The 24,759-nt window shown below is 44.5% G+C and overlaps 1 protein-coding gene across 2 annotated transcripts in view; it reads right to left on the reverse strand.

The window, feature by feature from the left end:
* The window catches only part of GPATCH2 (G-patch domain containing 2), a 203,736-nt gene that overhangs the window by 36,068 nt on the left and 142,909 nt on the right, over positions 1-24,759 (reverse strand). The window lies entirely within an intron of this gene.

Here is a 24,759-nt window from a genome sequence, read left to right on the forward strand (position 1 = left end):
AACATTAACGCATACATTTTTACGCGTTAGTGGTGCAACGCGTACATTTTTGTTCCTGCACTAGCTGGAATGCGTAAAAATGTATGCAATGTGGCCCTGACCTCCGAGGTCAGAAAGCTGCCAGCGGGGGACTGGAGCAGCAGTGAGTGACTACAAGGGCACAGGATGGCTACATGGGGCTGGTAGAAGCCCCAGGTAAGTAAAACTCATTTTTTTTTTTTTTGCTTGAACCTTCCCTTTAAAGTGGGCCTAAATCATAATTGGAAGAGTACAAAAAGTGTATGTAATGCCAACTATAGTAAGTGTTGCCTGCATAGAAAACAATGCGGTATCAGTAAAAAGACATCACAGCACTCCTTTATAATAAATTAGGGCAGATCGAGTGAGGAAATGGCACATGGGGAGCACATTGGAGGTACAGGGGGGCAGAGGACACAGGGGAGCACATTGTAGGTATGGGGGGACAGAGAGGGATACTGGGGACACAGGGGAGCACATTGCTGGTACAGGGGGGCAGAGGAGGACACAAAGAAGCACATTGGAGGTACAGGGAGACACTAAAGACACAGGAAAGAACACTGGAGATACAGGGGGAAACTGGAGACACAATGGAGGTACAGGGGGACAGAGGGGGATACTGGAGACACAGGGGAGCACACTGGAGGTACAGGGAGACACTACAGACACAGGGAAGCACACTGGAGGTACAGGGGGACACTGGAGACACAGGGAGCACACTGGAGATACAGGCGGACAATGGAGGTACAGGGAGCACACTGGAGCTGGAGACACACTGGAGGTACAGCGGGACAGACACAGGGGAGCACAAAGCAGGCACAGGGAACACTTTGAAGGTACGGAAGGACATACTGGAGACACAAGGAGGACATTGGCGGTACAGGGAGACACTAGAGACACAGGGAAGCACATTGGAGGTACAGGGGGACAATGGAGACACAGGAAGCACACTGGAGGTACAGGGGGACACTAGAGACACAGGGAAGCACACTGGAGGTACAGGGAGACACTAGAGACACAGGGAAGCACACTGGAGGTACAGGGGGACACTACAGACACAGGGAAGCACACTGGAGGCATAGGGGGTCACTGGAGGTACAGAGAGGCACAATGATCTGACTTGCATACAAAATCAACTTGAAGTAAACCTGTGACATTATAAAACAGAAAAGATAGATACTTACCTCGGGAGTGGGACGCCTCTGGATTCCCCTCTTACTCCATCAGACGGCTCCAGCGCGGAGACGCCTATAGTGTGGCCACACTGCACCTGCGCAGTAGCATGGACTCTCAGACTTCAGCATAACAAGCCGAGCTGATCAGGTCCATGCTACTGTGCAGGGGGCTTACGCGTTCGCAGCAGCACGGACCTGTTCGCACTCTGCCTCCGCTGACAGTTTGGAAGTGAGGACAACCGAGGAGCTGCGAGGAGAAGTGGAAAGGGTGACGTTTTCCCTGTGTCTACGTGGGTTTCTTTCTTGCTCTCAGACATCCTCCCACATCCCAAAACATACTAATAAGTCAGTTGGCTCCCAAAATCTGCCTGAGACTTTGGTAGACATAGACACATATCCAGCATGGGGGCACGGCAGAGGATTCAAAATATCCTCATTTCGAAGCAGGACAACATTAGCCTGTTTGGTGAATGGCACTGCTCCATTTTCAAATATTACAGTACACCATCTACAGACATACACTGCGTATTCTCCATTTAGGTGCTCAGTTAGCTCAGATCCCTCACAGAGCAGGGATCTGGCTTTTCTGTCCACAACAGACAATTCTGTGAAGGTTTATCTCAATTTTCCAATCAGATCATCTCTATATACTTCTTATAATTAAACAAGCTGGGCACTGATCACTCCCACATCCTGCGTATGGATGTCAGTATCTCCTCTGAGCTGTCCTTCACCCTGTGGACTAAATGCCTTACCTCAATATAATCCAGAGAAGCTACCATATATGGGCGTCAGAGCAGATTATTATTAGTAGAGAAAATAATTATCAAAGAAAATAAAACAAATGAGATGGGATGGGATTGTAGGTTTGTTCTTAACCTAAGTCAATGCACTGTGGCATCTCTGGGCCCTGTACCTCCTCTGAACAATAACAATAACATTTCTATAGCGCTTTTCTCCCTTAGGACTCAAAGCGCTTAGGCTCTCTCAGATTCAGTAATTGGTAGTAGGGTGAAGTTTTAACACAACAAAATTATATTTCTGCAAAAGCCAAACTGAAAAGGTGGGTTTTCAGACTGGATTAAAACACGTTCTGAAATGGAGCTGTCATGATCTCCTGAGGTAAGGAGTTCCATAATGTAGGAGCAGCATGACAGAAGGCTCTGGGACCAACAGTTTCCAGGTGGACTCTGGATAGGACTACATTATTAGAACCTGTGGATCTGAGATTGCAGCGATTGCTATGCAGATGCAACATTTCTTTCATGTATCCAGGGCCCAGATTATTCAGTGACTTAAATGTCAGTAAGCCGATTTTGAATAAGATCCTCCATTCTATAGGCAGCCAGTGGAGGGAGTGCAGGACTGGCGTTATGTGGCAGTGACGGGGTTGGTTGGTTAGCAGTCTGGCAGCAGTATTCTGTATCAGCTTTAGGCAGTACAAGTCCTTTTTTGGAAGGCCAGTGTAGAGAGCATTGCAGTAGTCCAGTCGGGATGTAATGAAGGCATGAACTAAGGTTGGCAGATCTTCTGGATGGATGAGGTGGTTGATTTTTGCGATGTTCTTTAGGTGAAAAAAGGACGATTTCACCACAGCAGAGATGTGGGTTCTGAATTTTAGATCCCCATCAGTTAGAACTCCCAGGCTACGCACATGATCAGAGCTGCGTAGATCTGTGCCTCCTATTCCCAGTGGTGAAGACTAAGTTAAGTTGTTTTGTTGTCATGCGCTGCCCTCCGATCAGAAGGACTTCAGGTTTATCTGTGTTTAGTCTCAGCCAGTTGTCACTCATCCATTGCTGTAGTTCAGCTAAGCAGGCGTTTAGAGTGCCACCTTCATTGTCCCCCTCTGTGTCACCTCGGTCCCCCAGTGCCCTCAGTGTACCGCAGAAAAAGGTCATTTTACAAACTAAAAAAACTGTTTTTCCTTGAACATTTTAAAATCAATCTTCTCAAAAACTGCAAGGTCTTAAAAATTTTTTTTTAAACTCGTTCTCACAAAATCGAATTTCACATTTTTTGAGGCGTTCATAAGTTGGAGAGTGAGTGTGTGTGTGTGTGTGTGTGTGTGTGAGTGTGTGTGTGTGTGCACAGATATAATATAATTAAGTGCTGAATATATTAGTTCCCTTTTCAGTAATTTGCACCCCCCCCCCCCAAAAAAAAGGAGAAGGTAATGTGTGTACGATATATATCTATCATAATTTGGTTTTAGTACTGATTATAATAATCATAAGCAGTAGCCTCAAAACATATACAAATTCCAGAAATGTTTTCCTTCTGTCCATGTCTGAGCATCATCATTCAGCGCGAGTGGGGATAAAAAAAACAAAACAGAAAAAAAACTTAGACATGAATAAAGTCGACCAATTGAAGCGTAGGACCTGCCTTACCAGAGCAGAGCGTACCTGGACAGTCATTCTGCCTCACCAGAGCAGTGTGCCTGACCAGAGTCATTCTAGCAGGGATTGATTATCTGCTGGGCCGCATTGAGATATCTCCATTATTGATCAGTCAGATTATGGCGCTGCGCAGATTCCTCCGGGCCCCGGCGATGGAGCGCGGCATGATAACATTAAGTAAGGACCACTCTGTTCCTGTTGTCACCCCTCATGTACAACACAGCGGTTACTTTTTAATTTAAAATCAATGTTTGTCTGAAAGGCAGCCTTGTTCTTTCATAATAAATGAATCATTTGTCTTAGCAACGTGCGACACTTTGATCAAGAGCCAAGGTGAGAGAGATAGCGCTGCTCCGAACTGCTGGTAATGAACAGATTAATAATGGAAAAAAAAAAATCCAGGGGAATTTAAATTGCTTAACCACTTGAGGGCCACAGTGGTAAACCCCCCTAAAGACCAGGGATATTTTTACTAAAACGGCTACTGCAGCTTTAAGGCCAAGCTGCAGGGCCGCACAACACAGCACACAAGTGATTCCCCCCCCCCCTTTTCCCCCCACCAACAGAGCTCTCTGTCTGATCGCACCCCAGTTGTTTATTTTTATTTTTTATAAATATTTTTATTTTTTTTCCTGTTTTGACAATTTTTTTTTATTTATTTTCCAATCCCCTCCCTCCCCCCCAGCCAGCCAATCACGGCAATCGGCTGTCATAGGCTTCTGCCTATGAGAGCCGATTGCTCTCTTGTCCCCCAGGGGGACAGCCGTGTCACACGGCTGTCCCCAGTACAGCGCTGCTGCTGATCGCAGCTCTGTAACAGTAAAGACGGCATTTTCGCCGTCTAACAGTTTCCCGAGCAGCAATAGCCGCTCGGAGACTGAAGAGGGGGCGGCGCTCCGCCCCCCGAGCAGATGTGTGCGTACCATGCGCGCGATCACCTGCAAAATGCAGCTTCAGGACTTGACGCCAATCGGCGTTAGGCGGCTACGGGCGGCCGCTGCGGGCACGCCCATTGGCGTGAGGCGGTCCTGGGGAGATTAAAGGGAACCTAAACTGAGGGGGATATGGATGTTTCCTTACCAGCTGCTTGTCCGTCCTGTTGATCTCTTTGGCTGTAGTAGTGTCTGAATCACAGACCTGAAACAAGCATGCAGCTAATCCAGTCTGACTTCAGTCAGAGCACCTGATCTGCATGCTTGTTGAGGGGCTGCGGCTAAAAGTATTGGAGACACAGGATCAGCAGGAGAGTCAGGCAACTGGTATTATTTTAAAAGGAAAAATCCATATCCTTCTCAGTTTAGGTTCCCTTTAAAAGAAGACAAAAAAAGAAGGAAAGGGGAGATAGCCAGTCGAAATTATTTTATATTCATTGGGCTATATTTATATGTGCAACTAAAGAGGACCTGTAGTGATGATCACAAAATGAATAAAATTGATTATTTCTTTATAATATCAATTTATAAATTATTTTGTAAAATCTTTCCTCCTCACTCTTATTTACATTTTCAGATTTATCACTGGTGGCGACATGTTTAGCGCCGTCATGTGGTCTGTACGAAATGTTTGGTTACTGACAGTTGTGAAGCCAAAACAAAATATATCTGCTCTTCCTGAATGCTCTTGGAGAAGAATTATGCATAGCTAATCAGCCTAGGCCAAGCATCACTGGGAGGGCGGGGTTTTATACCAATATACAGCTATAGCAAGGGTTTATGATGCTGAAACCAGGAAAATTACAATGATTATTGAAAGCGCTAACATATTCCGTGGCGCTGTACAAAGTAGGAAAACAAACAAGGGGTACATAATGATACAGACAATGATATACATCAAATATGGACACTGTTCAAAATCCAGAACTGGTGGTTACAATAGCAGATGTAACATGATGAATAAAATGTTTATGTTTAGTGCAAGCTATGAAATGAACAACAAAATCCAAGACACAAAAGGGTGAGAGAGCTCTGCCCTTGCCAGCTTACAATCTAAAGGAATGGGGGGAGACGAGGTGGGGAGTGCGGTATGCAGACAGGTACAGTGCCTGTAAGGGCTCGCTCACATCTAGGGCCTTTCCGGCATTTTTCCAAGCGCAGGCGATTTTTTCTATGAGAGAGTTCCCAGCTGAGCGGTTTGTTTCCGATTCGCTCAGCAAAGCGCTGCCTGGACCATTTTTGAAGCGATTTTGCCTCAATGGAAGGTATAGGATAAATGTAAACCGCTCACAAAATCGCTTGGTGCAGCGATTGCGTTCACGTTTTTAAGATTAAATACATTGTATTAATTATTTCCCGGGTCATAGAGTTCACTTCCTGACGCGTGTCAAGGAGTGTATTAAAGAAATCGCTCCTTAAAAGCACTTAAAGGGAACCTGTACTGACTAAAATTATTTAAAATAAACACATGAGGTAACTTCAAATGAACATTAAATAGTTACCTTGCCATCATTTCCTCTCAGAAGCTCACCATTTTCTTCTGACAATGATCCCTTCCAGTTCTGACAACATTTTGTCAGAACTGAAATATATCAGTTGCTGTCAGTTATATATCAGTTGCTGTCAGTTATAGCTGAGTGGACAACTGATGTGCCTGGTAATGTCCATGTTTCCCTATGGCTCAAGTGGACAATGTTACAGTTTAACTGTGTGCTGACCAGAAAGCTGTTATGGGTAATGGCCATTTTCAAAATGGAGGACGGAGAATTCCCTTGATCACAGTAGACAAACGGGACACGGGAGAGGAGAAAGAGATTGAGGAGTAGACTACACGGGAGGTAAGTATGACTTGTGTATGGTTATTTTGACTTTTAATTTTCAGTTCAGGTTTTCTTTAAAGAGAAACTCCGACCAAGAATTGAACTTTATCCCAGTCAGTGTGGGAAATAGCTGTTTACAGCTGTTTCCAACTGCCAAAAAAACATGCAGCAGCTACATCACCTGCCCAAAACTGTCAACATGTAATAAATGTCAGAATGTAAATCAGGGATTTAAACATTTTTACAATGGCCGCTTGCGTTTGCAATTTCGATTTTAGATGTGAACAGAGCCTTAAAATGAACCAGTGACAAAGCACCCTCATGTATTTTACCATATATATCAGTAGGAACATTAGGGAAAACACCTACCCTGCTCTGTTGGTGGGGAGAAAAAGGGGGGGGAATCACTTGTGTGCTGAGTTGTGTGGCCCTGCAGCGAGGTCTTAAAGCTGCAGTGACCTCTTTACAGAAAAATGGCCTGGTCTTTAACACGGCGGTCCTCAAGTGGTTAATAACCAGGCTGTTTTACATGTTTTATTTTGCTGCCTGAAAGAGATAATTTCTAGACATGGGAGTGACAGCTTCTGTCTTGTTAGTACCTAGTTGGGGAATGTAGTAAACATCACTGATAAATAAATTACAGCCATAAAGTTTTCCTGGCAGAATACAACTTCTCAGAGCAGGGAGAGATAAAATACATGAACTACTGACCTTTTCTTACACACATTAAATGATCATTCCCCCGTTTACCTGACTTGTTTGGTACACACAAAAAGGACACACTGGGTTGTCCTTTTCTGCTTCTCTACTTTCCCCTCAGACTTAACTAATGCAGCCTGATTGGCTGAAGCCTCTTTCCCTCCTGTTTTCCCCTCCCACACCTCTGTTCCTCTCTGATTGGCCAATGTTTCTCCTGCTGAGACAATGCACTTTCTATAGTGAAGGGCGGGGCAATGCATACACAATCAGGCAGAGGTGAGTAAGGGAGGAAATGACATCAAGATAGTCTTCAAAATAGCCACAATTAACATGGGAAATGCTAAGAAGGATTTTCTCTTTTTTACTGTAGAAAAGCATCACTAAAATCAAAACGTGGACAGTACAATACATGTGTTATGTAAGTAGAGCAAGTATTTATCTACTTATATATGTGATTTTTTTTTCTGAGAGAGTATGACTGACAGCTACTCTACTAACATTTTTTACATGCAGATTCTGGTAAATTTGCTCTATGATGCAACATTTTTTTTTATTATTATTATTTTTGAGAACTCATCAGCCAACAGTGATGGAGGTGGTGGCAAATCGGGGTGGGGGTGGGGTAGCGACACAAAGTACCTTGCCTGTAAACTTGGCTGGAGATGTGACGATGACAGGGACTGCAGTGAACATTGTCACATGGAATAATTTCTCTAAAGGAAGAAGACAACAGGAATCTGTCGCCCTATTTATGTGTTTGGAAAGGGAGAATTTGGAGAGGATTAAGTCTAGTTAAAAAAAAATAAAAAATACTGCCCCCTGGACAAGACGTATTTTCCGAGCGGCCCCAGACAAGCTCGGGAAAACAAGCAGATGTGACTATGGTCCCTGGCGTTTGGCAAGAACGCTCATTGTCAATAAGAAAAATATAAGCACGGACAGGGCATCAGCTGCGCAGCAGAGGAGCGGGCCTGCAAGTGTCACAACAGCAGCAGAGAACTGGCAGAGGGAGGTAGAGGGGGTTACTGGAGCCGCCGTGATGTGAACCTACACTGCAAAGCCAAGAAACTGGACATTAATTACAGTTTCAGTGTGCACAAACTGGCTGCAAGCTCAGGCCAACCAGCACCGCTACCATACACAGCTAGCTATGGAAAATTCATCTGCGCTGGGGAAACATGGCACAGGCATGCCACATGTTTGTATTGTGCATGTATTTATGCAGGTACATATATACAAACATACACTTTTTTTCAAAAAGACCTTGTAGTTTTGGAGAAAGTAAAGATTTTTTTAAAAAAAAATTCTTTTTTAAACTGGTAAAATGATATTTTGCTGCTGTACACTGAGGACACAGGGGGGCAGAGGTGACACAGTGTGGGGCAGAGATGGCACGGGGGAACAAAGTTGACACAGAGTGGGAAACTGGAGGCATAGGGGTGCATAGAGGATGTGCAGAGATGACAGTGTTTCAACTTATGGACAGATTCAGGTTAAAGAGGAACTTCAGCCCAAACAAACATACTGTCATTAAGTTACATTAGATATGTTAATTAAAATAGATGGGTAACACCACATCTTACCCACACTGTTTTAAAAGAACAGGCAAATGTTTGATTCCATGAGGGCAGCCATCTTTTTGGTTGAAAGAAGGTGACAGGGAGGATGAGACACAGTTCCAACTGTCCTGTGTCCTGAACACCCCTCCTAGTTGCTAGGCAATGTGAACAACAACATAGGAAATCCCATCATGCTTTGCACAGCACCAGGGAAAAAAAGCCCAGGCAGTTTTCTTTGATGGGTGGAGCTTAGCTAAAAATGATGCTTTGGTAAGAAAAACTAAGTTCTGATGCTGTGAAACTGTTAAAGAAACACCAAGCCTTTTCAGTTCTGCTGAGTAGATTTTTAGTCCGGAGATTCACTTTAAGGAACAGTCCCCATCGTGTGTGTTGCTTACCATCTAACCCCTGCTGTAGTCATAGTCTTAAGGTGGCCATACATCAGACGACTGCTATGTTAGCAACATGCGTAACTAAGGCACGCTCCTTACAGGCAAGGCATGCATATCGCGTGCTCCTGAACATTATGAATCAAGCCCTATGTCTTATCAAGACACGGACAAATGTCCATGGCTTGGGGAACCTAAACTGAGAGGGATATGGAAGTTTCCTTTTAAACAATACCAGTCGCTTGGCATACCTGCTGAACTCTTTGGCTGCAGTAGTGGCTGAATCACACACCTGAAACAAGCATGCCGCTAATCCAGTCTGACTTCAGTCAGAGCACCTGATCTGCATGCTTGTTGAGGGGCTGTGGCTAAAAGTATTAGAGACACAGGATCAGCAGGAGTGTCAGGCAAGTGGTATTTTGTTAAAAGAAAAAAATCCATATCCTCCCGGTTTAGGTTCCCTTTAAGGAGTGTTTTATGGCTGTAACCTGCCTGTAGGAAAATGTCTGTGACTGAGGACTGTGGTGGCCATTCTGTGCAAGCCCGATACTGGTTGGGTTTCAAGAGAATCTGTACTGTCCGATTTGTACAATAAAAAAACATACTAATCAAGTCACTGTGATCTCCTGGATCCCTCTTTGCCGTTTCTTTGCCATTTCCGCCGCTCCCCACCACGATCCTGGCTTTTAATCGCCAGTTTTAGGCAGTGTTTACAAACAAAAAACATGGCCGCTAGCCAGGAAGTGATGCATGTGTATACCAGCCTTATCAGCCTGCCGACAGACTGTACACACACGGAAACTGTCACTAGAACACGTTGTTTGAATAAATCAGGCCTGCACACGCGCCTTTAGACTATAAGCAAACCCCTATGAGAGGCTAGCACCTAGGGTCACTGCAGTCCCTATCCAAACTCTAAAGCTGCGCACACACGCATGACTAAAGTTGCTGTCGCGTATCTAGGGTGCTTACAGACGCCCCGATCCACCTGGCAGACTGACTCAGCCGAGTGCTGGCTGAAGGCATGGTTGTTCCCACTCAGCCGCCCACTCGTATTCTGCAACGTCACCCTCCCCCCCATAGCAACAGAACATGATGTCGCAAAGGAGATTGACCCCTGATGGGCTGCGTGCCTCCTATGTGTGTACGAGGTCAACTCTGCAAGCAGAAAGTCGGGATATCTAAAGAATACGGTTGCACAGAAACAAAGTAAAAGTATGTAGCTAATCATATTTTGGAAGAGAACATGATTATATCTGAATACAGTAGAATCCCTTTATAGTAAACTTCAAGGGAATGGAAAAAGTTATCTACTACAGCATAATTTGTCATACTCAAGCACATAAACTATACTATAGTACTGTATCTTAATTCGGTCAATAATTTGGAGTCATTTTCCTTTTCAATGCTTCAGCAAGCGTGCACAGACTAAGCACAAGCTAGATCAGAATGCACAGTGCTCAATATGCAGGGATTTGCATGCAATAATCACGCAACAGCTTGCACAGGAGGCATAGATGTAACCAGTTAATGCCGGTACAGTGCTGATAGTATGCTACTCTGCTCACATTTATGTGCAGTCTGGATGACACTGTAATGTTGCAGTCATGCACAAACAAGTCACAGATAACAGGCAATTCCCTCAGTAATCAGGCAGCAGCTTACACAGGAAGCATAGGTCTCACCAGTTACTGCAGGTACAGTACTCTTAGTGTGCTCCTATATCCACATTTCTGTGCAGCCTGGATGAAACTGTAGCATTGCAGCCATGCACAAGCAAGTCACAGATGACAAGCAATTCCCGCAGTGGTCAGACAGCAGCTTACACAGGAAGCATAGATCTCGCTGGCCAGTGCTTTTGAGATAATCCACGCAAGCCTACAGTAGCGAGCACACTACAAGTGGCTGCCGTCCCGCCCACCGACTGACTACAGCTCATGGGTATCAGACGGACGTATGACGCATGCTCTGCCCACAGCTCATGGGTCTTTCACTGACGTGTGACAAATGTGCCTGCCCACTTTCCACTATAGCCGGATACAGAATATCACAGGGGCCAAGAAAACAGGTTTACTATAACAGAAGTTATATTAGAGTTTACTATAACAGGTGTTACTCTCATATGAATATAATAGGACTTGGCCAGGACCTGGACACTTTGTTTACTATATCCAGGGCTGTGGAGTTGGTACAACTCCGACTCCTCAGTTTTTTACACCACCGACTCCGACTCCAGGTACCCAAAATGGCTCAGACGCAGACTCCTAGACTCCGACTCCTTACTCTAATACTAACCAAAACTAAGTATTCGGTACAAAAATCACCTGACTCCGACTCCCTGCTCCTCAGTTTATGAAACCACCGATTCCGACTCCAGGTACCCAAAATTGCTCTGACTCCGACTCCTCGATTCCGCCTCTACAGACTATATCCGAAAGTTTACTATATTAGAGTTTACTATAACGAGATTATACTGTATATAATGAGTACATGCATCTAAACAAAAAAAAGCTAGTTTAGGTACTCAGTAAGATCTGTGGGTGTAGATGAGCTTTGTGAAGTCTCGGGGTGGCAGGCGGCTTGCCGTACAGGTGTAGCTGTACAATCCTTCCCTCCAGACAAAGGGCTTGTCTGTCTCTTCCGTTACACATCCTTTGTCCTGCCTCTCCTGCTATTTATCATGCCTGTACAATCCGGCCTCTCCAGGGAGCGCACACTGTAAACGTGCACCAAATCCTTCCCGAACTGCTGTCGCGGCCGCCGCCGCCGCGCTGTCCTTACAAAGGATAATGCATTGTTTTCTTCTTGCCTCTAATTAGTTATTTAAACATATGTTCAGCATTTAACTCTAAATGTTTGCTGTTTCCCTAAGCTCGCAGACAGCTGTCCAAGACGCCAATGCCAGAAACATTAAAATATCAACATCTGTTGAATTATGTAAATTTAGTGGAATATAATTGAGCAGAAGTTGGGATTGATCAAATCCAGATTCAGAATTGAAACATCAGGCCAGAACCCCGGCTAATAGATTGCCGCGCGCTGCAAATTGCTGGAAGTAAAAAGGTGATATCGGGGGAGGAAAAATCATTTCCAGAATTTAAAGGTGCAGCTCTGACTGTCCTGATGGCTTCTTGTTTAAACCCACTCGGGGGAACAGCTCTCTCGTTATCATATCCAGGGGGTAACTTCTTCAGACTTGCAGGATGCCAAATCCCTTTAACCACTTCAGGACCAAAGGCTTTACACCCCCCCTAAAGACCAGGCCATTTTTCACAAAAATGGCCACTGCAGCTTTAAGGCCTCGCTGGAGGGTGCAACAACTCAGCACACAAGTGATCCCTGCCCCCTTTTCTCCCCACCAACTGAGCTTTCTGTTGGTGAGGTCAGATCACCCCCCAAATGTTATTTTTAATTATTATTTTTTTTTTTTGTATACATTTCCATATTTGTTTATTATTTTTATTTCCCTCCCTCCGTCCGCCTATCACAGCGATGGAAGCAGTATCAGACTTTGGGCTCGAGTCACAAAGCCGTGCAAACTGTTTAGCACGGGTGTGCTAAACAGTAAGCACGTGAAGTGCCGTTGGCTGACTTTTGTGCGCGCAATTTGCCACGAAGTCCGCGATCGTGCGAATTGCGGCACTTTGCGTGCGCAAAAGTCCGCGAACGGCACTTCACATGCTAACTGTTTAGCACACCCGTGCTAAACAGTTTGCACGGCTTTGTGAATCAAGCCCTTTGTGTTCTTGGGCTCAAAGATCCCCGCCGACAAAGAATGCAACCACGAAGTTAAGACATTTACTCCTTGGAAGGAAAGCATTGACAGACTTGGACAATGTAATCAAAAGCAGAAATGTCACCTTGTCAACAAAAGCTCCCTATAACCAAAGCCATTGTTTTTCCAGCAGTAACATATGGTTGTGAGAGTTGGACCATAAGGAAGGTTGAGCGCTGAACAATCAATGCCTTCGATTTGTGGTGCTAGAGAAGACTTTTGAGAGTCTTTTGGACTACAACATCATCTAATCAGTCAATCCTTAAATAAATTAACCCTTATGGTTAATTTAAAGTTGAAATACTTAGAACCAGGGCTGTGGAGTCGGAGTCAAGGAGTTGGAGTAATTTTTGGTACCTGGAGATGGAGGCGGTGGTTTCAATAAACTGAGGAGTCGGATGATTGTTGTATCAATTCCACAGCCCTGGTAAGAATTAGACTAAGGGGTCGGAGTCAAGGAGCCGGAGCAATTTTGGGTACCTGGAGTCAAAGGTTTGATAAACGAAGGGGTCGGATGGTATTTGTACCGACTCCACAGCCTTGCTTAGAACACATAAAGGGAGAGCAGGATTCATTGTAGAAGACTCTAATACTGGGAGGGCAAAGGAAGGAGGGGGCAGCAGAGAATGAGTTGGCTAGATAGTATAATGGAAGCAACAAACATGAGCTAAGCTTTGAGAGGCAGTAGAGGATAGAGGAGCCTGGTGTGCTGTGGTCCATAGGGTCGCAAAGAGTTGGACTTGACCAAACTACAGAAGGTTCTCAGACTTCTCATGGAGAAGGGCAAAAACAACACACCCATCCTTTCAGAAGAACATTTGTGTCAAAATATTTCAATGCAGATTTTTTTTTTTTAAATGGGGGTGCTAACAGAAGGGCAAAAATATCGCTTTCGCAAAACAAAATTAAACAAGTACAAAACTGGCTTTCTCTTCTCTGCATGTAAATATTTCAGCAATTTGCTGGAATTGGATAATAGACTCCACTTCTACCTAATAGTACATCCATTTAACAAACAATTTAATGTTCAATTTTCTAAACTCGATATATTAACAGCTGCTCAAAAAACACGGTAATTAATGGTTTAATTTATTTTTGGCAAAACGGATGTTGTGACAAATAGTTGTGTATGTAGCGAGAATTAGGATTCTTTCCCAAATAAATGACAGGAGGGGAAAAAAAAAAGCAATTCCGCGTACGGAAACAGTTGAGCTAAAAGTGTAATGATCTGATCTGCAGTTACTAAACTAGTGTGTGTTATTAGAAGTGTAACTTATCGATTAAAAGGGCATGGGCACTTCCCCAAAGATTTCTACCTCTGTTCTTCATCCTTTAAAGGGGCCATTCATAAATCGATTTTCCCTGGTAGATAAAATCACTGTGATTGAATCAGCTAGAGATCGATGCCCCAACATGGCTGCCTGATCGTAAATTTGATCGATTTCCAGCCAAAATAGATTGAAACTATTGACCACTCCAACGTAAAGATCTCACTCGGAAAGGTCTGAGGGGTGGGACAGCACCGACAATATGAAACTTTGATACAATGTAAAGTATTATTTTTATTTAATATTTATATAGCGCCAACATCTTCTGCAGCGCTGTACAGAGTATATTGTCTTGTCACTTAACTGTCCCACAGAGGGGCTCACAATCTAATCCTACCATAATCATACGTCTATGTATGTATCGTGTAGTGCATGTATCAAAGTCTAGGGACAATTCTAGGGGGTAAGCCAATCAACGTATTTCTAGGTTTTTGAAATGTGGGAGGAAACCGGAGTGCCCAGAGAAAACCCATACAAACACGGGGAGAACATACAAACTCTGTGCAAATAGTACCCTTGGCTGGTATTCGAACCGGGGACCCATTGCTGCAAGGCGAGAGTGCTAGCCACTACGCCACCATGCTGCCTGTGTACAGCTTGTATAAGAGTAAATTTGCTATCGTATCACAAAAACTCAACACACAGGCATTAATGTCTAAACCGCTGACTAGGGTTGATCAATGAGATGCAAATATGTCCAAGTTCATGCAGGATTATGTAAATTTGAATGCAAATTTATGCAACTTTAAAATGGACCAATCAATTTAAACCTTGGTTGGACTTGATTGGTCCATTTTTAAGCTACATACCATATATACTCAATTACAAGTCGACCTCGTGAATAAGTCGACTCCAATATTCAACCCTCTTAAGCTGGAATTTTTTATTGACTCAAGTATAAGTCTACCCAGCAAAGTTAATGGCTGAACTTGGGGACTGCACTGCATACAGTATTGCAGCCATTAACCCCTCCTCTCTCTTAAAGTGCAGCCAATAACTCCTCCAGGCCCCCAAGTGCTGCAATTATTCCCTCACTTTTATGCAGCTCTCTGCCACTTTCCTTGTTAATTGTTGCGGCCAGGCCTTTCAGACCTGTGTTTTATTGGCATTTCTTTTATCAAGATTTACCACAGGGTACATTTCTGCAAATGGGAATGTCACTATTAGTACACACATACCTCGGTGTGCTCAGTGTTGCCTGTGGCTCGTGTAAGTCGACCAATAAACTTTTATGAAGTGAATCAGACCTAAATTTCTAGACTTATACTCGAGTATATACAGTACATTTGCATACAAATTTACATACCGTATTTTTTGGGAATATAATCCGAAACAGTCTGTATGCATGTTGGATTATTATGGCTCTGTACAAATTAACAAGATGACACATCATTGCATTCCATCGGCTCTGGAGGTGTGTTTAGCTTCTAAGGGTAGAATGGTTAATTTGCATAAATTCAGCAGTGATGCACTGGGAGACATCTCAAGTTCACTCCAACCTGAATTATCGCAAATTCTTTCTGTTTAAAGAAAGCAAACTTTTTTTTTTTGGAATATAAAAACGCACTTTTTCTTCCCCAAAACTAGGGGGAAAAAGTGGATGTGCCTTATATTCTAAAGGTACGGTATTTTGGACCCATAACATACTTACCGGATCCTGCCGCCGCGATCCTCTCTTCCAGTCGTCATCCACAGCTCCCAGCAGCATTGTCGAGGGTCATCCATCCTTCCCATCCAGGATCCCGGCTTGTGTGTCCCAGCCGCCGGATGATCTTCGCTGCAGTCTGCTATGCAGACTGCAGCCTTTAGGTAAACATGCGCTGCCGCCCTGCTGACATCCTCCATAGTAACGGCGTCCTCTTCTTAGTTACAGTGCCCCCTTCTGTGTGACGAGCGGCGCACCCTCCCTCAATGGCGGCTGCTGGGAGCCTGGGACCCGTGATGACTGCTGCTGGGAGCCTGGGAGCCTCGGATGATGGCTGCTGGGACCCTCGGTGATGGCAGTCAGAGGGAGGATCGCGGCGACAGGATCAGGTGAGATGCTGCAGGGGTGTGAAGTGTAGTGTAGTTTGGGTTGGCTGCAAGGGTGTGAAGTGTAGTGTAGTTTGGGTTGGATGCAGGGGTTAGTTAGTGAAGTGTAGTGTAGTTTGGGTTGGATGCAGGGGTTAGTGAAGTCTAGTGTAGTTTGGGTTGGATGCAGGGGTTAGTTAGTAAAGTGTAGTGTAGTTTGGGTTGGATGCAGGGGTTAGTTGACGCCCTTTCCTGACCTCTGCCACCACCAAACTCCTCATCCATGCCCTCATAATTTCCCGCCTTGACTACTGCAATGCCCTGCTGTCTGGTCTCCCTATGACCCGAACAGCCCCACTGCAGTCCATCATGAATGCGGCAGCCAGAATTATCCACTGCTCCCATCACTCCACCACGGCAGATCCCCTCCTAGAATCCCTCCACTGGCTTCCTATCCAGTCCAGAATCAGATTCAAGATACTGTGTCTGACCTACAAATCTGTCCACAAAACCTGTCCAACCTACATTTCCGATCTTACTCAGAGGTACACACCTAGCCGCTCACTCCGCTCTTCCAATGAACTTCGCCTAACCGCCCCCCGCATCACCCAGTCCCATGCACGCCTCCAGGACTTCTCAAGAGCTGCTCCAACACTATGGAACTCCCTACCTCCACCCATTAGGGCAGCCCCCTCCTTCAACATCTTCAAGAAAGCCCTCAAAACTCACCTTTTCACTCTGGCCTACTACCCCTCACAAGTGCTCTAAACCTACAGCTGAACTCTGGTCCACTACCATTCGTGTCCTTACCTCTCCCTCTAGATTGTAAGCCTTTGGGCAGGGTCCTCCTCCTTTTGTGTCCTACCTGATCTGGCACCTCCATTACTGTGAACTAGCAACAACAATATTATCCAGCGCTCACTGTATATAAATAGTGTTACACCCCAATTGGGGGAGCCTAATGTGTGACAAAATTCTTGAACCAAATAACTGTATCACTCAGTCTACTATAAACACATATAATTTATTTAAATTTCTGCATACAAAATCCCCCATTAACCCCATAAAACCGAGCCTAGGAGTGTATATTAACCTGGCATACATAGCCGGCCATGTCACTCACACTGCACTCACATTCATCCCACACACTCAGGTGGTATACTCCCGGGAGTTATTCCAATTGCAGTTGCAATGTTCCTTAGATGTATGTTGGCAATAGCCTCAGATCCAATTTGCGTAGATATTGCTATATGGGCAAGAAGTGAATAGTCCCCGTTTACTCCAGGTTAATGATTCACACTTCCGACACATAAAGTCCTCAAAAAGCAATTAAGTTCCAAGGAAGAGCTCAGGGGGAGTGGAGTTAGGCATGCAGTTAGGTTAATCCATGCAATGGGGGCCCCCCAGGTGTTAGTCCAATATCATTCCCACAGCAAGCAAAAGCCTATGTGATTAAACAGGGCAGCGTTCAGCACAAATTGCAACTTTTCAGCCCTGATCCCATGCACACCCGATCGCATTGCCCGGAGGGCTCTCACCACCTCCTTGGGACACTCAGATATTCCTGTGGACTCCTCAGGATTCCTCCGGCCACTGCTCGCCACTCCTCTCAACCCCTTCTCACATGAACTCCTCGTCCACGCTAAACAGGACCCATGCGCTAGCAAGACGCGCAGCGGGTGACGTCACTCCTGGCTCGTTTCCGTGACTAGTATCGCCCGCCCCTCGGGCTTCCTCAGACGGTCATGTGAGCGGCACCGTCATGTTACTTTTAAAAGGCAGTCTTCCCTGTCGCATCTGCGTATCCCCGCCTCCACTCTCAATCCATTGGTCAAGCCTCCTCTCAAAACAAAATAAATACACGAGCAGTTCTTTATACAGCTTGAAACTCCTAAAGTCAGTTACTTCTCCAAAAGCATTGGGCACATATCAGGATCAGCAAGTTCCACACTTTGCTTATAGCGTCCATCAATGTCAGCAAGAGACACACACCATTTTAACTTTGGATACTAATTTAAGGGGGACTCCAACAGTATAAATATCAATCTAAGAACTTATATCATATTATCAGCTCATCAATCATATAACTAAAATGGAACAACACACAGTGAGGGGGGCAAACATCAACACATCCACAAACATCCCTCTTCCATCTACTCATACTCCCCTAATTAGATGGGTAGAAAGGGGGCTAGAGGGAGTTCAGAATTCAGCCCTCTAGGGATCACAGTAGCTAGTCTGAAAATCCAAGTTGACTCTATCTGACATAGCTGTCTGTCAAGATTTCCCCCCCTTGATGGAATGGGCATCTTAATGATTCCCTTAAATCTTAAGGAATCCGGATCCATATGGTGGAATAATCTGAAATGTAACCCCAAAGGACTAGTCTCATCCCCTTCTTTAATATTCCCCACATGTTGCTGTATGCGTTGTTTTAACATACGTGTCGTTTTTCCGATGTACTTGAGTCCACATGGACATTCAATCATGTACACAACAAATTTGCTCTCGCAATTTATAAAGGACCGTATGTCATAGATTTTCCTTGATTGAGAGTCTGAAAAAGTATTAATACGGTCAACCAAATGGCACACCGAGCATTTTCCACATGAAAACATACCCTGGGGACGTGTTGAGGGGCCCAACCACATGCGAGATGATTGCACTGTGGTGGACCTAAACTCAGATCTCACCAGCATATCTCGCAGGTTGGGTGCCCTTTTCGCCGCCATATGTGGATAGTCGCCAACCACCTGAATGATCTTAGGATCAAGTCGCAATAAGTGCCAATGCTTGGCAAGTAATCTTCGCAACTGATTCCAGTGGGTTCCATATTGTGTAACTAACCGTATTACTTCATCCTTTGGTTCTTTCTTCCTCTTATCTTGCATCAGGAGTGTTTCCCTTGGTGTCTCATTACTACGTAACCTAGCCCTTTCTAATACCTCTCTGTTGTAACCACGGCGTTTAAACCGACCGCACATCTCCTCAGCCTCCCTCTCATATTCCTCCTCCCTACTGCAATTCCTGCGGACCCGTAACAATTGTCCCACAGGAATGCCTTGCAGCAGAGAAGGGGGATGGAAACTGGAGGCATGCAGGAGTGTGTTACCTGCGGTCGGCTTACGATAAGTTTCAGTTCTAATTTTATCACCATCTTTACTAATACGCAAATCTAGGAAACTAATCTCATGTCTATCAATAACATGTGTTAATACAATGTTCCTATTGTTCATGTTTAGATGATCTAAAAAAACACCCAATTCCTCTATAGTACCTCGCCAGACCAAGAGGACGTCGTCGATAAAACGAATCCAGGCCACGACGTGCACCCCAAACTCCAAACTCGCGTAAACCTCCTGTCGCTCCCACAGACCGAGATGGAGGCACGCGTAGGCCGGGGCGCACGCCGCGCCCATCGAAGTTCCCCTGATCTGGCGGTAAAAGGTCCTATCAAACCTAAAGCAATTGAGGGTAAGTACCATCTGTAGTAGATCCATGATGAGCTGGCAACGCCCTAGTTGTACCCCACCAACATTTTTCAAGAAGAATTCCACCGCGCCCATACCCACTTCATGTGGGATGGACGTGTATAAACCCTCTACATCAATGCCGACAAGAAGGTCATCTGCTTGTACCCGAAGATCATTCAAAAGATATAGTACATGACTTGTATCCCGTGCATACGACGGTAAATGTTCCACAAAGCCTTTTAGGTTCGTGTCTAAAAATGTGGACACTTTCTCGAAAGGACCACCGACCGCCGAAACTATCGGACGACCCGGTGGTTTCTCGGCATCTTTGTGCAGCTTTGGCAATAGGTACAACACGGGCGTGCGATACTTATCTACTTTCATAAAGCGCCATTCATCACTACTTATGACATTCTCTGACAGGGCTTGATCCAATCGATTGTTTAACTTTTTTACAATATCAGGGAACGGGTCTGAAGTCAGTTTCTTATAGACCTCACCATCTCCCAATTGTCTTTTGACTTCTTCAAGATATAATTCCTTTCCCCATAGCACTACATTACCCCCCTTGTCACTAGATCTCAAAATGACTTCCTCAGAGGACTTCAATTCCTGCAGTGCCTCATGTTCATCAGGTGACAAATTATCTTTCCTTGTTGGTTGCCAATTTAGATATTTGAGGTCACGTTCTACAGCCTCAGCAAACGTTTTCAAATGCGGATTTAACGAAAGAGGAGGGAAGTATTTAGATCTAGGTCTCAAATTTGTAAAGGATAGAGTTCCATTATTCATCTCATTGGCATCAATCACATTGAGGTCTGAAAGCGATTCTAACATTATCAATGATCTCCTATCAGCTAAGGTCATTTCAGTTTCAGATTGTTCAGAATCCACCCGATCATTACTGCTTATATTTTTTCCTGCCCACATGACCTTAAAGAGGACTCTCCTTAAAAACAACCTAATATCTTTGTATACCTCAAAATGATCGCCATGGCGCATTGGGCAAAAGGATAGACCTCGATTTAATAAAGATTTGTGTGAATCCTTGATCTCGTAAGACGAGAGGTTCACAATATTCAAACTATCATGTACAGCAACAGGCTCTTGAGTCACACCCTCACTGCCTCCTACTGTACCTTCTGTTGGGATTTGGCTTCCCTTGGCGGTTGATTTCTCTTCAATATTGGTTTCGGGTCTTTCTTCCCTTTTCTCTGCTTCCTCGTCTTTCTTTTTTTTTTTTTTTTTGACCTTTCCTCTTTTTTCCTCCTCTCCTCCCCCGCTTCCTCTGAACTGTCGTCTAAAAAATTAACCGATTTGTCTGATTGTAAGCCCTCACCATCAGTGCCCTCAGTTCCTGACCCCCCTGTCCGGGAACCCGATCTGGTTCTGGGCTGTCCTGGCTGGTATTCGAAAAAGATCCCATCTTTCCACCCTTCAATATCCTTTAAGAATTTATCTCTTTTGACACTTTATCTTTTTCTGTGTGGACTCAATTTCTTTTTTTAGGTGATTATTAAATTTTTCAAACTCAGGATGAGTCTCAAAATTATGCATCTGAGTCAGACTCTCGTCTACTTCAGCCTGTAATTCTTCTATCTGAAATTCCTCCTCATCTTTCATCATCTTCATAGTAACAATACCTCTTCTAATACACTCCTCCTTCCATTTCGGTAGGAATCTCTCATTCAATAAATGACCTGCTGGTTTAATTTTTTCTCTGATACCCCATGGAATTACTTTTTTCTCAATGTATGACTCAAGAGTTGTAACCGTCCATTTTCTACGTAATAATTTAAGTGTCAATCTTCTATGATTGCGAAAGACACGCCTCCATTGTGCGTTATTTTCAGTATTCAATGGAGTAGACTGCTCGTTTTGGTTGAATGCCGAGGCTATATCAAGGTCAAGGTCTGCAGACAGGGAATACGCCATGGCGTTATTGCAAGATAAAACCGTTTAAAACCAAAATGCACCCAAAGGGGATTTTGAACTGTGTCTCCGACACTGTTTGCAGGTCAATAGTGATCGCTCTAGACCAAATCAATCAATTAGCAACAACAATATTATCCAGCGCTCACTGTATATAAATAGTGTTACACCCCAATTGGGGGAGCCAAATGAGTGACAAAATTCTTGAACCAAATAACTGTATCACTCAGTCTAGTATAAACACATATAATTTATTTAAATTTCTGCATACAAAATCCCCCATTAACCCCATAAAACCGAGCCTAGGAGTGTATATTAACCTGGCATACATAGCCGGCCATGTCACTCACACTGCACTCACATTCATCCCACACACTCAGGTGGTATACTCCCGGGAGTTATTCCAATTGCAGTTGCAATGTTCCTTAGATGTATGTTGGCAATAGCCTCAGATCCAATTTGCGTAGATATTGCTATATGGGCAAGAAGTGAATAGTCCCCGTTTACTCCAGGTTAATGAGTCACACTTCCGACACATAAAGTCCTCAAAAAGCAATTAAGTTCCAAGGAAGAGCTCAGGGGGAGTGGAGTTAGGCATGCAGTTAGGTTAATCCATGCAATGGGGGCCCCCCAGGTGTTAGTCCAATATCATTCCCACAGCAAGCAAAAGCCTATGTGATTAAACAGGGCAGCGTTAAGCACAGTTTAAGCGTCGTGGTTACAACAGAGAGGTATTAGAAAGGGCTAGGTTACGTAGTAATGAGACACCAAGGGAAACACTCCTGATGCAAGATAAGAGGAAGAAAGAACCAAAGGATGAAGTAATACGGTTAGTTACACAATATGGAACCCACTGGAATCAGTTGCGAAGATTACTTGCCAAGCATTGGCACTTATTGCGACTTGATCCTAAGATCATTCAGGTGGTTGGCGACTATCCACATATGGCGGCGAAAAGGGCACCCAACCTGCGAGATATGCTGGTGAGATCTGAGTTTAGGTCCACCACAGTACAATCATCTCGCATGTGGTTGGGCCCCTCAACACGTCCCCAGGGTATGTTTTCATGTGGAAAATGCTCGGTGTGCCATTTGGTTGACCGTATTAATACTTTTTCAGACTCTCAATCAAGGAAAATCTATGATATACGGTCCTTTATAAATTGCGAGAGCAAATTTGTTGTGTACATGATTGAATGTCCATGTGGACTCAAGTACATCGGAAAAACGACACGTATGTTAAAACAACGCATACAGCAACATGTGGGGAATATTAAAGAAGGGGATGAGACTAGTCCTTTGGGGTTACATTTCAGATTATTCCACCATATGGATCCGGATTCCTTAAGATTTAAGGGAATCATTAAGATGCCCATTCCATCAAGGGGGGGAAATCTTGACAGACAGCTATGTCAGATAGAGTCAACTTGGATTTTCAGACTAGCTACTGTGATCCCTAGAGGGCTGAATTCTGAACTCCCTCTAGCCCCCTTTCTACCCATCTAATTAGGGGAGTATGAGTAGATGGAAGAGGGATGTTTGTGGATGTGTTGATGTTTGCCCCCTCACTGTGTGTTGTTCCATTTTAGTTATATGATTGATGAGCTGATAATATGATATAAGTTCTTAGATTGATATTTATACTGTTGGAGTCCCCATTAAATTAGTATCCAAAGTTAAAATGGTGTGTGTCTCTTGCTGACATTGATGGACGCTATAAGCAAAGTGTGGAACTTGCTGATCCTGATATGTGCCCAATGCTTTTGGAGAAGTAACTGACTTTAGGAGTTTCAAGCTGTATAAAGAACTGCTCGTGTATTTATTTTGTTTTGAGAGGAGGCTTGACCAATGGATTGAGAGTGGAGGCGGGGATACGCAGATGCGACAGGGAAGACTGCCTTTTAAAAGTAACATGACGGTGCCGCTCACATGACCGTCTGAGGAAGCCCGAGGGGCGGGCGATACTAGTCACGGAAACGAGCCAGGAGTGACGTCACCCGCTGCGCGTCTTGCTAGCGCATGGGTCCTGTTTAGCGTGGACGAGGAGTTCATGTGAGAAGGGGTTGAGAGGAGTGGCGAGCAGTGGCCGGAGGAATCCTGAGGAGTCCACAGGAATATCTGAGTGTCCCAAGGAGGTGGTGAGAGCCCTCCGGGCAATGCGATCGGGTGTGCATGGGATCAGGGCTGAAGAAGTTGCAATTTGTGCTGAACGCTGCCCTGTTTAATCACATAGGCTTTTGCTTGCTGTGGGAATGATATTGGACTAACACCTGGGGGGCCCCCATTGCATGGATTAACCTAACTGCATGCCTAACTCCACTCCCCCTGAGCTCTTCCTTGGAACTTAATTGCTTTTTGAGGACTTTATGTGTCGGAAGTGTGAATCATTAACCTGGAGTAAACGGGGACTATTCACTTCTTGCCCATATAGCAATATCTACGCAAATTGGATCTGAGGCTATTGCCAACATACATCTAAGGAACATTGCAACTGCAATTGGAATAACTCCCGGGAGTATACCACCTGAGTGTGTGGGATGAATGTGAGTGCAGTGTGAGTGACATGGCCGGCTATGTATGCCAGGTTAATATACACTCCTAGGCTCGGTTTTATGGGGTTAATGGGGGATTTTGTATGCAGAAATTTAAATAAATTATATGTGTTTATAGTAGACTGAGTGATACAGTTATTTGGTCCATTACTGTGAACCCATGCCATGCATTTGAGTGAACCTAACTTGCCTAATCTCCATGCTTCATCCGGTGACTGACTAAGCATTACCTTGTACTAACACTGTGCTGTGTGATCTGGTTTTCTTGTATTCATGTATTGTCATATTGCTGTATGTCACCCCTAAATATTGTCTGTAACCTAAATTAATGTTCAGCGCTGCGTAATATGTTGGCGCTTTATAAATACAATAAATAAATAGTTAGTAAAGTGTAGTGTAGTTTGGGTTGGATGCAGGGGTTAGTTAGTGAAGTGTAGTGTAGTTTGGGTCGGATGCAGGGGTTGGTTAGTTAGTGAAGTGTAGTGTAGTTTGGGTTGGATGCAGGGGTTAGTGAAGTGTAGTGTAGTTTGGGTTGGATGCAGGGGTTAGTTAGTTAAGTGTAGTGTAGTTTGGGTTGGCTGCAGGGGTTAGTTAGTGAAGTGTAGTGTAGTTTGGGTTGGCTGCAGGGGTCAGTTAGGGAAGTGTAGTTGGTGGTGGTAGCAGGGGTTAGTGAAGTAAAGTGTTGGTGGGTGCAGC

This window comes from Hyperolius riggenbachi, chromosome 4 (genome assembly GCF_040937935.1).
Source record: "Hyperolius riggenbachi isolate aHypRig1 chromosome 4, aHypRig1.pri, whole genome shotgun sequence".
Taxonomy (NCBI): Eukaryota; Metazoa; Chordata; class Amphibia; order Anura; family Hyperoliidae; genus Hyperolius; species Hyperolius riggenbachi.